The 12644-nt window shown below is 40.5% G+C and overlaps 1 protein-coding gene across 2 annotated transcripts in view; it reads right to left on the bottom strand.

Moving 5' to 3' along the window:
- Positions 1–12145, bottom strand: part of otud7a (OTU deubiquitinase 7A) — a 41635-nt gene extending 29490 nt beyond the window's left edge. For both annotated transcript variants that reach the window (XM_088996636.1, XM_088996637.1), the window contains exon 1: positions 12014–12145. The gene's annotated coding sequence lies outside the window, so the exon portion shown is untranslated. The remainder of the gene's footprint in view (positions 1–12013) is intronic.
- Positions 12146–12644: the final 499 nt, after the last annotated feature.

Genomic DNA, 12644 nt, shown 5'->3' with positions numbered 1-12644 from the left:
AGAAAATGCTCAGTTTATCTTGACAATCTTTGCTTCTACACAACAATGGTCGAGTTTGCTGACGCTGCAAAAAGCAGGAAACGTTGCTAAAAGATGATGAGTTGGGAGAGATTGACAGGTTAAAAAATGTCACTAAAGTGTTCTATAAATATACAAATTAATTAAACAATACCAGGTGGATTTTATTTCATTTAAGATATTCACCCAAACCCAAGATCAATACGAAAGCAGCGCTTGTCTGAACTCTCCAGGTAGAATACATCCTTTTTTTTTACTGCCAAGTATTTTTTACCTGGTAGGGCACAGTATGCAAAACTTCACACCAATCTGTCAGCAATGAAAGCTTTATTTGTGAGAACAAAGGTATACACGTGTGACTGGAGTTGATTTTGGAGCATGCATAAGTTATTTCGTTTGAAGGTACTAAATTAATGTATTAAAAAGTGAATTTGGCTTGTGCGGGTTATTTGTGGCGCCTGATTGATGGGATATTTTAACCTTGCAGTTTATTAACTCATTCGCTAACATTCACAAATTTATTTGGGAATTGAAAATATGACAGAGCGCCGTTCCCAAATTTGTTCGGGTTTTGTTTTTTCTTGCTTGGGTGCTGATAAAACGCTGGCAAGACCTCTGGCAAGGTTTTTTCCCTTCCACAAGGGAGCATCATTTCCCTTTTTTCCAGGTTAGCGCTTTGTTCCAGCTTGAGTTGTTGTTAAAGAGCTATATAACCCAATGTGTTGTATTGTATTGTATTTTGGACAGCCAACCTCATTTCATTTCAGATAGTCTAAGGTTTCTAACGCTGTATTGAATATTTATGTAGTCCTAAAACTCAATATTCTGTGGGTCCTGGAATTCGAGTGACAATGACAAAAACCCTGACACTTGAGTAGACACATTTTTGCACATGTCTGGCAGTGAATGAGTTAGTCAGAAATGTTTCCCACTAAGATCTGGTTATGTAACAAAGTACTGGTGTGTTAGCTTACTGGATGACATGATTTTTTGAAAAAAATATTACATTCTTGGATTGGATTGGATTTGCCTTTATTAGTCTCACAGTGGAGAATTCTTTTGTATTACATTTTATTTTTGGTGTCAATCACAAGTAAAACTTGACAACTTCAGTTCATTATTCAACCCCCTCAGAATGCATTACACACACAAAACAAACCGCACAAAGTATGAACATTCTGTCAAAAGTAATTTGATACGAACACAGAAATGACACCAGAGCAAAAAACTAATATAGAGCCTGCACAAAGACTTCAAACTATGTGGAATATATTGATGGAATTTAAATGTCCACCCCAACTGTTCCCCTCATATTCCTCTCAAAGTAGGAACACAGGCACTTTCAGATCATTGTGGCAAATATCTGACCTAGCAGCCAACTAGCGTCATGCTCGTATTTTGAGCTGAGGATCCTGACACTTTGGTAAGAGCATTCACTCGTGTATTATTCAGCACAGTGTAGTCACAAAATTGCTTTATTGCGAACATGTCAGCTCCTGATCTGTGAGCCTCAAGTTGTGCTATTTTCGCTTAGGCTCACTTGCATTGCAGATAAAAATAAAAAACATCATCCCAGGGAAAACGATAAGGCATCTCGATGCAGAACACGCATTCTCTTCTGTACAATAGAGAAAATCATCAATAATCAATATCAATAAGACGAAAGGTTCTGTTTTTCCTGACATTTTATACGGTGACGAACCGCCTGCTGTTTTCTAGAATTGTACATGTATCGCTTATACATGTCCATGATACAATAGCAGGGTGAGGTAATAGTCACCCACGTGCAACACACATGCAGCAGGTGGGAGGTAAAAGCATACTCACACTTGAACGCCTTCACTTCCATTATAAGAAGATATGTCGTCGGAAAGCATTGATGGAGGTTTGCGGGAACACCTTCTAGCTATTGTTTTAATATATCTTCCACTCCTTTTGATTCAAATTAAATAAACAAAACATATGGTGGCTTTTATCTTTTTTTTGCATTCATTTGACTTCTTCAGGCATGTCAAATTCATTTTTGTCACAGGTCACTTTGGAGTTGAAACCAAATGAATCTTCTTTTGGCACAACTAATAGATGGATGACTAGCTTCGAAATCACTCAGGTCAACTATTTGTTAATTCATTCACTACCATTCAAAATGTATTCGGGAATTGAAAATATGCTGTACAGCGCCATTCCCGAATGTGTACGGATTTTGTTTTTTTTTCTTGTTTGTGTGCCGATAAAACGGTGGCCTTGGCCTCTGGCAACATTCTTTTTCCTTCCACAAGGGGGCAGCATTTCCCCTTTTCTCCATGTTAGCGCTTTGTTCCAGCTTCAGCTGTTGTTAAAGCACTATGTAAACCAATATAAATGTATTGCATTGTATTTTGGACAGCCACCCTCATTTCACGCTCCTTTAACTCCAGACCCATAAAACTTAAGAATTAACTCTTTTCTTTCTGATGAAAGAAGATAGTGTAATGTTTCTTGCACTGCATTGAATGTTTATGTAGTCCTAAAACTCAACATTCTGTGGGTCCTGGAATTTGAGTGACAATGATAAAACCCCTGGCACTGGAGTGGACACATTTTTTGCACATTTCTGGCAGTGAATGGGCTAAATTAAATTTTGTTTTTGGATGAAGTTCATCTTCAACTCTTACCCAGCTGTCACTTCAGCCATCATCGGAAATGTCACAACTTCCTTGTGATTTGTCTCACAAACAGCTATTAGTTTGTTGTTTGTAACAAAATTATTATAAAACCTCAATGTCATTTTTTACACATGACAATTGCACACTTCAGTAGATTTTTGCAAGGATCATGCAAGTTGACACGGGTTATTTTCTTTCACATACAATGATGTGGCGGACCATTTTTGGCCCACGGGGCTTGACTGACACCAGTGTTTTACAGTATATGCCCAATACAAAACACTTCAGTATAGCAGACTGTTTTAATGTACAAGAATAAATAAAATAAACAAATCAATAATGAGCTAAATGTATTCACTATCTCAACGATAAACGTCTATATACAGTGATACCTTAGCTTACGAACTTCATTGGTTCCCAGACAGAGTGTGTAAGGTGAAAAGTGTGAATCCCAAAAATTAATTTCCCATAGGAAACCATTAAAATGAGAATAATCCATTTCAAGGTCCCCATAAAACATAATTTTCTACTTTCTAATTTTCTAAGCGTTAAAAACTACAGAAAAATATACCTTATTTTATGTATAACAAATGTGTGATGGTATTTATCAATAATTAAAGAAATAAACTGTCCTGTATAATAAAGTCATTTTATTTGCCTTTGTGATGGTCGTTGATGGCTTGATGGAATGGAGTGGCTGGTTTCATCAGCATTAAACACTTGATGAGGAACGAAGCCTTCTTCTTTCACCATCTTGAGCAATGATCCCTTGTAGGTGCTTTCTCTGAGATAATTTTACCGTGTTCCTCATCAATTGTGTTCTGTTTAGCTGGGTTGATAGCTTTTTGCATCAAGTGTACAGATGGCTTGTGTGGGTTATTTGTGGAGCCTCATTGATGGGATATTTTAACCTTGTAGTCGACACTCTGCTTTTGTTATCAAAGTTGAAACGAGTCCAAATTTCACTGTTTTCTATCCATTTTATCACTCTCTCTGTCGTCTGCCTGTCTCTTTAATGTTTAACCCCCCCCCCCCCCCCCCCCCCCCCCACAGCTGCGTTCTTGACCGATCACGTAATCGAAGACTGGGGGAGGGGACTAGAGGACAAAACAGTTGGCCACCATTTTCTTGTTAGGAGAACGGGCTCGTTCGCGAACGACACATCACTTATTGTGGCAGCTCCGTTTGTATCCTGAAAAATAGTTTGTATGCCAAGGTAAAATTTTCATAAATTTAACGTTCGTAAACCGAAAACTTCGTAAGCCAAGAGGTTCGTAAACCGAGGTATCACTGTGCCATAACTTCCAGTGTATAAGACGCACCGGAGTATAAGGCCCACCCCCAATGAAAGGTGTATTTTCAAACTTTTTCCAAATATAAGTAGCACTGGAGTATAAGGTGCACCTTCAATGAATGAAAAAACTTTTCAAAATATAATATTGTATAAAAAAGTTTTCCAAATACAAGGCACACCACATTATAAGGCGCGGTTGGGGTTACGCACAACTTCTTCAGGGGTAAATGGAATCGCCAGCTGCTGACAGTAGTTGCGAGTGCTGTTGTGGCTCATTATTACGTCACATATAAGGCGCACCTGTGTATAACGCGCAGGGTCATCTTTTGAAGAAAATCAAGACTTTTGGGTTCACCTTATACACCGGAAAATATGGGTACTTTATGTCTTTGGGAAAGTGGCACTTGTTCTTATGGTACCATGATGATCTGCTTTGAACACTTGTGAGATTTCAACCCAATGAAGGCATTGCACTTGCATGGATACCCATGGCTAGGCACAATAATCGATTGATTGAGGGATAGGCAATTATTTGAATTATGTAGAATTGATTGTTGATTAATTGCAACTTGAAGCACTTGAGAGAAAATGACGTGCGCTACTTATTCCGCAACTACACTGTAAAAAGGATTCAAGTTCACTGAACCTAAAAACACATTTGAGGGTTGCAAAGTGCATGTCAAAGTAGTAGATTTATCGCCTTTATTGCCAAAGTGTCCAAGCCATTTAAGCCAACAGGAAGCCGAAAGAGATTAATTTCCTGCAGACGGTACAAAAACAACAAAGGTAAATTGTGTTCTGGATATCGTGCTGGCGTAGTCATTTATTATCAGGAACAAAAATAAATACATTAAGGTGAAGTCATGTCAATGCAATAAAACCAATCAAAGATTCTGTGAAGGATTTGATAATGATCAAAATAGACCATAAAATAAAATATAACTTCCCCAGGGCTAGATTTGATAAATAGATACAGTCTATTCTATGCGTGAGGGATACAGCAAAAAAAAAAAAAAAAAATCAGACACCCTCTCAACATTGAGCTTTTGCCGTTAGGGGAAATGTCTGCACGGGACTCACGGACAGCTGCTTATCGGCTCCCGGCCAGGGGGATCCTCTGGAAATGCAGCAGCCAGGAGGAAACAGTCATTTTGATCCATTTGCAAATATCATTACACAGATGTGACACCGTTGCCCAGCTTTGCAACTGCTAGGCCTTTAATGTCACTTTACATCTCATTGCCAGGCTGCACAGTGCCAGCGCAGCAAGCGCGTGCAGAGTTGAGGCTTGTTATTGGAACATGAAAATTTGAGGTATGTTTCAATCTATGATGCTCTTCAAACGGATGCGCAATGCTGACCAGGCAAACACAAAATTGTCTTTTCGCCACACGGCATGTAAACGCACGAGCTGGTATTTGACACAAGGAACTCATCTGGTTATGTCAAATGTTCAGCTCAGCTGCATGTGCAGCATGCAACCAAACACAAAGGGGCAAGAACATAACCATCTTAAATGTCAACCCCGACAACTGAAACCTGGACTGGACTCATTCTGACCAAGAGTAAAACTTTTTCCCCCACAAATATTGACCAATAATTTTAGGCCATATTACCCTATTTTCCGGTGTATAGGGTGCAACGGAGTATAAGGCGCAACCTCAAATGAATGGTGAATTTTCAAACATTTTCCATATACAAGGCGCACCGGACTCCAAGGCGCACGTTCAATGAATGAAAAAAGGTTTTCCAAATATAATACATAAATATATAAAGGTCATAGTGAAAATCATGGTTGACAAGTTTTTTAATACAGTAAAGTCTCGTTAGATCGATATCGGATATATCGATAGTCCCGGTTATATCGATACTATTTCTATGCACGCACGGAGAAAATTACATGCAAACAGGGTCGGATATATCGATAGTCCCGGTTATATCGATATTTTTTCGGACTCCCTTGAATATCGATATAACGAGACTTTACTGTATATTCTAAATGTTTTTAATTCATTCACTGCCATTCAGAAATTTATTCGGGAATTGAAAATATGACAGAGAGCGCCATTTCCGAATTAGTTTGGGTTTTGTTTTTTCTTCCTTGGGTGCTGATATAGCGCTAGGCAGACCTCTGGCAATGTTTTTCCTTTCTACAAGGGGGCAGCATTTCACTTTTTTTCCATGTTAGCGCTTTGTTCCAGCTTCAGCTGTTGTTAAAGCGCTATATAAACCAACATGTATGTATTGCATTGTATTTTGGAGAGCCACCCTCCTTTCAAGCACATATAACTCCAGACCCATATAATTTAGGAATTAATTTTTTTTTTATGAAAGAAGAAAATGTTTATTATGCTGCATTGAATGTTTATGTAGTCCTAAAACTCAATATTCTGTGGGTTCTGGAATTTGAATGACAAAAACCCTGGCACTGGAGTGAACACATTTTTGCACATCGTCTGGCAGTGGATGAGTTAAACTATGCTTTTTTTCCCCCATAGCTAAGATTAAACTGTATTTTATGTAATGCATTTTTCAAATTATGATTTTTATGGATAACCAAACAGATGAAAACCTCCAAAAAGAAAAGACCAAGGCCACTGAAAAGTGAAATTGTGTGGAATTGTGATTATTCTACTGAATTCATTTTTGAACAGTACATCCAGTTGTCATGTCCATCCTTACTTTCTACATGAAGTGCTCTGAAAGGGACTTGGATTATGCAAGCATGTCTCCTCATGTTCAAAAATATATTTCCAAATGCTATTTTATGAATAATACATTGTCGTTATTGTTCTTAATGCTCATAACTTGCAAATTAACAACAATAGGAAAACACAGCTCTGAGGGTGAAAACAGCTGAAAACGACCGCTTTCAACTCCTCTCCCAATTGACCTCAAGCCATTTCCAATTTCCTGTCTTTTGTTTAACTGAGAAGGGTGCGGTCTTTTACTGGATGTAACAAGTGCATAACTGTTGCCTTGACTCATCAATATGTCATTCATGTGTTTGATAAGATAGACGCGGAGAACGGTCCCTTTGTTTATACCACTTAAAATCTAGAATGAGCAACAGCTGAGCAACTGATTTCGGCCGGCATGTCCTTTACAACGTCAATAATAATAATAATAATAATAATAATAATACATTTCATTTATAAGCGCCTTTCAAAACTTTAAAGGTTATTTTATGTTTTATTTTAAATTTTTATGTGGGTGAGCAGCGGCTCACAAGCGCCTTTCAAAACACCCAAGGACACTTTACAATAAAAACAAAGCACACAATAAAACCATAAGTATAATGATAAATAACATAATAGCAGATTGAACTAGACATTGAAAGCAATTTTAAACAGATGGGTTTTGAGGTGGGTTTGAAAATAGGGAGGGAGTCAATATTACGGGAAGTGAATTCCAGAGTTTGGAAGCAGAGCGGCTGAAAGCTCTGCATCCCATCGTGGTGAGACGGGCAGAGGGCACATAGAGGTGAAGGGAGGATGAGGATCTGAGGGACCGAGAGGGAACAGAGATTTGAAGCAAGTCAGAAAGATGGGAGGGGCAAGGTTATGGATGGCTTTGAATGTAAACAGAAGTACAGTAAAGTCTCGTTATATCGATATTCTCGGGAGTCTGAAAAAATATCGATATATCCGATCCTGCGCGCATGTAATTTTCTCCTTGCGTTCATGGAAATAGTATCGTAATAAGCGGTACTATCGATATAACCGATATCGATATAACGAGACTTTACTGTATTTTTAATTCGATCCGATGTTTAACAGGGAGCCAGTGGAGCTACTGGAGGACAGGGGTGATGTGTTGAAAGAAGTGGTTTTTAGTGATGATTCGGGCTGAAGAATTTTGGACTAGCTGGAGTTTATGGAGAAATTTCTGATCGACACCGAAGAGAGGTGAGTTACAATAATTGATGCGGGAGGTGACTAGACTGTGGATAATGATAGCAGTGGAGAGAGGGGTGGGCAAGGGACTGAGACGATTGATATTACGGAGGTGGAAATATGCAGACCGAGTTATGTTATTTATATGGGAGTGAAAAGAGTGAGCTACTGAGGATGACACCCAGGCTCTTGACCTGAAGGGAGGGGGACACGATTGAACTGTCAATAGTGAGAGAGAAACTGTTTGCTTTTTGTAGAGTGGATTTGGTACCGACAAGGAGAAGTTCAGTTTTTTTCACAGTTAAGCTTGAGAAAGTTATGGGAAAGCCAGGATTTAATTTCTGAGAGGCAAAGTGAAAGGGATGAAAGTGGAAGAGAGGCGTCGGGTTTGCTGGAGAGGTAGAGTTGGGTGTCATCCGCAAATCAGTGAAAGTGAATGCCAAAATTGCGGAAAATATTGTCAAGAGGAAGAAGGTAGGTAACAAAGAGAAGGGGCCCATGGACAGAGCCTTGGGGCACAACAGACGACACAGGAGAGGACCGTGAGGTGAAGGAGTTGATTTGGATAAACTGTGAGCGATCAGAGAGATAGTAGTGAAACCAGCAAAATGGGGTGGTGTGTGATGCCTAGGGTGGAAAGTCTGTCGAGCAGGATGGGGTGGGAAATGGTGTCAAAAGCCGCGGTCAGGTCGAGAAGGATGAGGATGGAAAGTTAACCGGCATCGGCTGCCATTAAAAGATCATTCGTGATTTTTAGTAGAGCCGATTCTATTTGATTTGAAAAAAAAAAGGGTCCCTTGTTGCTGAATTATGGGAAGACGTGAAAGGTGTGGCCGAATGGCCTCGTGGGGGAACATGCTACAAAGACGCACGTCTTCGGCAATTAGCCTGCTTCCAGGATTAATGCCAGTAGAATCAGCCACATATCCTCTCAGCTTCATTCCCTTTTTATGCACTCTGGACTGACATCACACTGAAGGAAACTGATGTCTAGTGTAATATTCTGACATTCTGCGTGATGTTGGTCACCTTTTTCCCAGATATGTACTGCAAAATGCAATTTCTTTGAACCAAGAGAGATTTGGCTTTGGAGAGTCTTCTGATTAAAACTTTGGAACCTGGGCACAGCTGGAAAAATAAGGCAGCTTAGAACAAAATACCTTAAAAGATGACCCTGCGTCTTATACGCAGGTGCGCCTATATGTGAAGTAATATTGAACCACAACAGGTCTCGCAACTACTATTAGCAGCCACAGACTCCTCTTTGGCTGAACACTAGCCTGTGGTGGGGTCTTTTTCGGTCCCATAATAGCAAAAGTGTCCTTAATAACAAACCACGTACGCACTGAAGGAAAGAGGTGATGAAAACTAGTCCGCCAGCCACCGTCGAGCTGTTTGACCGTGTAGTTTGGTGTTCTTCCGCCGAAAACTAGTCTCCCAGCCACTGTGGCGCTCCGTGTGGTTTGGTTCGTTTGCCGAAAACTAGTTCAGATGCCAAGATTATATACTCGCAAAATTAATGTCTTTAAAGTGAAATGTTCGTAAACTAGGGTGTTCGTAAGCTGAGGTATAACTGTATTTGGATTTTTTTTTTTCATTCATTGAAGGTGCACCTTATACACAGGAAAATACTGTAACTGAAAAGCTTCAACAACAAAACCTGCTTTGGCTGACATAAAAATTCAAGTCGATCATTGCAAGTGACAATGTTGTGTTAATTTATACACCATATAACCATTAAAAGCTTCACGTAATAATAGAGCCTCTAAATAGTGTAGCAACACACCTTCAATGAGGTTCTCAAGGCTGCCGGGGCACCATTTCATGATAAATATCACACTAAAGCCTGTATGAAGTCATCAAAATGTCAAAGTCACGAAGGCGGTGGCAGTAAAGAAGCTTCAGCAAGGCGGAGCCTTATCTTGTTTAAATAGGATGATCTCTGTATAAATCCACATTATTGTCAGACAATTTTGGCTTTTCCGGAAGTGATACTTGGAATTTTCAGATCATTTCACACTTTTATAATTCAACCGGTATTTGAATGAATTTTTTTAAAAAAAGATCCTGGATTTTTGAATATCTTATTCTTTTCCTTTCAGCTTTTCCCTTCAAGGGGTCGCCACAGCGAATCAGTAACCTCCATCTTCAGAGGTATGATACGCATGTTTGTTTTGGCCAAGCTTTTACGTCGGATGCCCTTCCTGACACAACCCTCTGTATTTATGCGGGCTTGGGACCGGCACAAGAAGACTTATGTCCCGTTGTGGCTACAGAACAAGCAACTCGCTCAGTAAAAGGCTCCCAAACACAAAATGGTCATCAGCACAGCAACAGAGGATTTTGACTTCTCATATTTTAATGGAGATGTCAAAGAAAAAAAGCACATCCAAAACAACCAGCTAGTGAGGGTTTTTTTGTTTCTCACTCTTCACTAATATAACAAACAAATAAGGGAAACGGACTTGCTTCAAAAGTGTTTAAATACTGATAGTACGAAAGCACCCAATGGCTCGCCAGACTAAAGTCGACCATCTCAAAAAATGATTCTCTTCAGCACACTATTGATTCAATATCACATGACTGATGCACTGCAACCAAAAACAGCAACCCTGTGCTAGCTTATGATGTTCCCAGTACAGCATAGCACACCTAAATATTTTTAAACGCAAATATATAGCAGAATTATCAAGGAAGACACAACTGGCCACAAAAACAGAGGAAATTGTTCCGATTAATTCTGTTGGGTGAATTTGGGAGCACAAAAGAAATGTTTAGACACTTGCCTTATGCTGCCTAACTCTGAGGAGAGCCTCTCGGTGGCCTCGAGATGAACTCACTCACAAAGATGACCTTTGGCATAGCCTTACCACCTGTAGAGATGTCTGAAGAACAGGGTGCACTTAAAAAAGGGCAGCTATTGAACGGTGATTACATGAGTTTCTTGACTCATTTCATCTCCTATGAAGGACTAAACGTCACAAATTTTAGATGTGGCAAAAAGCCACATCTAAAATTCAGGTGCTTATTATTATGAGAACCAAAGCTGTCTTGTTCTTTTTTTCCTTTTCGTTTAAGAATTACAGATCATAGTGGGGAGATTCTTTACGAAGGTAATGGAGGTAGTGGGCAGTTGGCAGACATGTTTGCAAAGGAATGTCATTGGCCATTGTCCGAGCGCTGCCATGAGTAACATGAAAGTCCAGCGAAGTTCAACACCAACCATCATCTCTGTTCTGTTTTTCTGCAACTAAATGCCACTGACAAGAACACAATTCACAGTGGCAACTGATCTGGTGCCAAGTGCCCTTTCGTCACTGTCTGTAGGAGAAGGAATGGCATAGCTCAGCCTGGCACCCACACACTTGTCTTGGCTTTTGAAGCTGTTTTAGCTTTGTCCAGAAAGCAGGTTGGAATCAGATGGCCAGGTTGTAAACAGAGGAGCAAATAATACAGGGTTTTGTTCATTTCACCATTTGTCCCACGCAAAAGGATGAATGGCAGACATAGATGTAAAGTTGAAAAAAATAGGGGCTTTGTCAGACCTGGAGGCATTCATTGACGAGAGACACTATAAACCAGGCCTTTGAGAAAAACATGTCCATCACACTACTGTACAATGTTACAGTTGTCTCATTTTTATTAAACCATGTATGATTATGTTGATCATTCGTTTCCACGTTAAACGATCAACCTCAATCATCCTTGCCCCCTCCTAAAAATATTGATATTCTGGAGGTAGGCTACACAGGTTCATTGTCCATAGGTAAAAAATTAAAAACGGCCACTATCACAAAATACAACCGTTACACATGTACATTGCTACAGTAGACCACAAAAGCGACTTGTGACGAAGCACAGAGCCTCACATTCATGTTAACAGTGTTTGACTCTTCATCGCCGCTTTACGTTGTATCACCACCACCACCACCACCCGTCGTGATGTCTGGCCTCTGCTGTTTTGCGCTTCGAGCTTGCAAATAAATCTCAACGTTAGCTAAAGTTGGACGCATCCAAGCACGACGGTGCACCTGTCCGCAGTGCTAACACATTGTGCTCAATCGGAACTGAAGCAGTCGTAGAAAGCGGGGCCTGTCGCGCTGTGGGGGGCGGGGGGCAGGTACCAGGCCCCCGAAAAAATAAATCCAAGTGTCTCTTACCGTTCTGCCGTCAATCATTGCTCCCTCATCGTAAGGTTTGGAACCGTTAATTCATGGCCGGTTGTCTCCCTCCCGCCTCTCGGTATCTTTTCCTCTCGCTCTCGCTCATTCCTGTGTCATATTCCTCCGCTGCAGTGGCAATAAGCCACGCCCCCTCCGGCTGCCGCGTGACGTAAGCTGCCGGCTGGGAGCTCGGGAGCACGCACGCTGTAACGCACGGACTCACGCGTCGGGTGGGCGAGTGCGCGCCGAACATGAGTGAGGACCCCAAAAAAACGCAAGAGGCCGCTGTAGTGCCTGATTAAAAACAAATCTCGATTTGGGACTACCGGAATAGTGCAATGGGTGTCCAGTAATTTGTGCTGTGCTACCAAATAAACTGAAGAGATTGGAATACATTTGCAAGAACTTTTCTGTTTTAATAGTTTGAACGGGAAAGCGGCAAGTGTTTCCCGTCACCAAACTATGTCGTACCGGGTAAACCGTGTATTGTTACTTTTCTGCTCAAAATCACCCATAGCTCGTCGTTTGTTTTACTCATTTTTTACGGTCTTTTAACAATCCTTTTACTCGAGTTGCAATCGGTGTAGGGAGTTAAATAAATAAACAGCCACGGCGGGGAAAATCGCAG

This window comes from Hippocampus bargibanti, linkage group LG05, assembly GCF_051943395.1.
Source record: "Hippocampus bargibanti isolate YZ-2025 linkage group LG05, ASM5194339v1, whole genome shotgun sequence".
In the NCBI taxonomy this organism is placed as follows: Eukaryota; Metazoa; Chordata; class Actinopteri; order Syngnathiformes; family Syngnathidae; genus Hippocampus; species Hippocampus bargibanti.
This window is presented reverse-complemented; position numbering and strand designations above follow the sequence as displayed.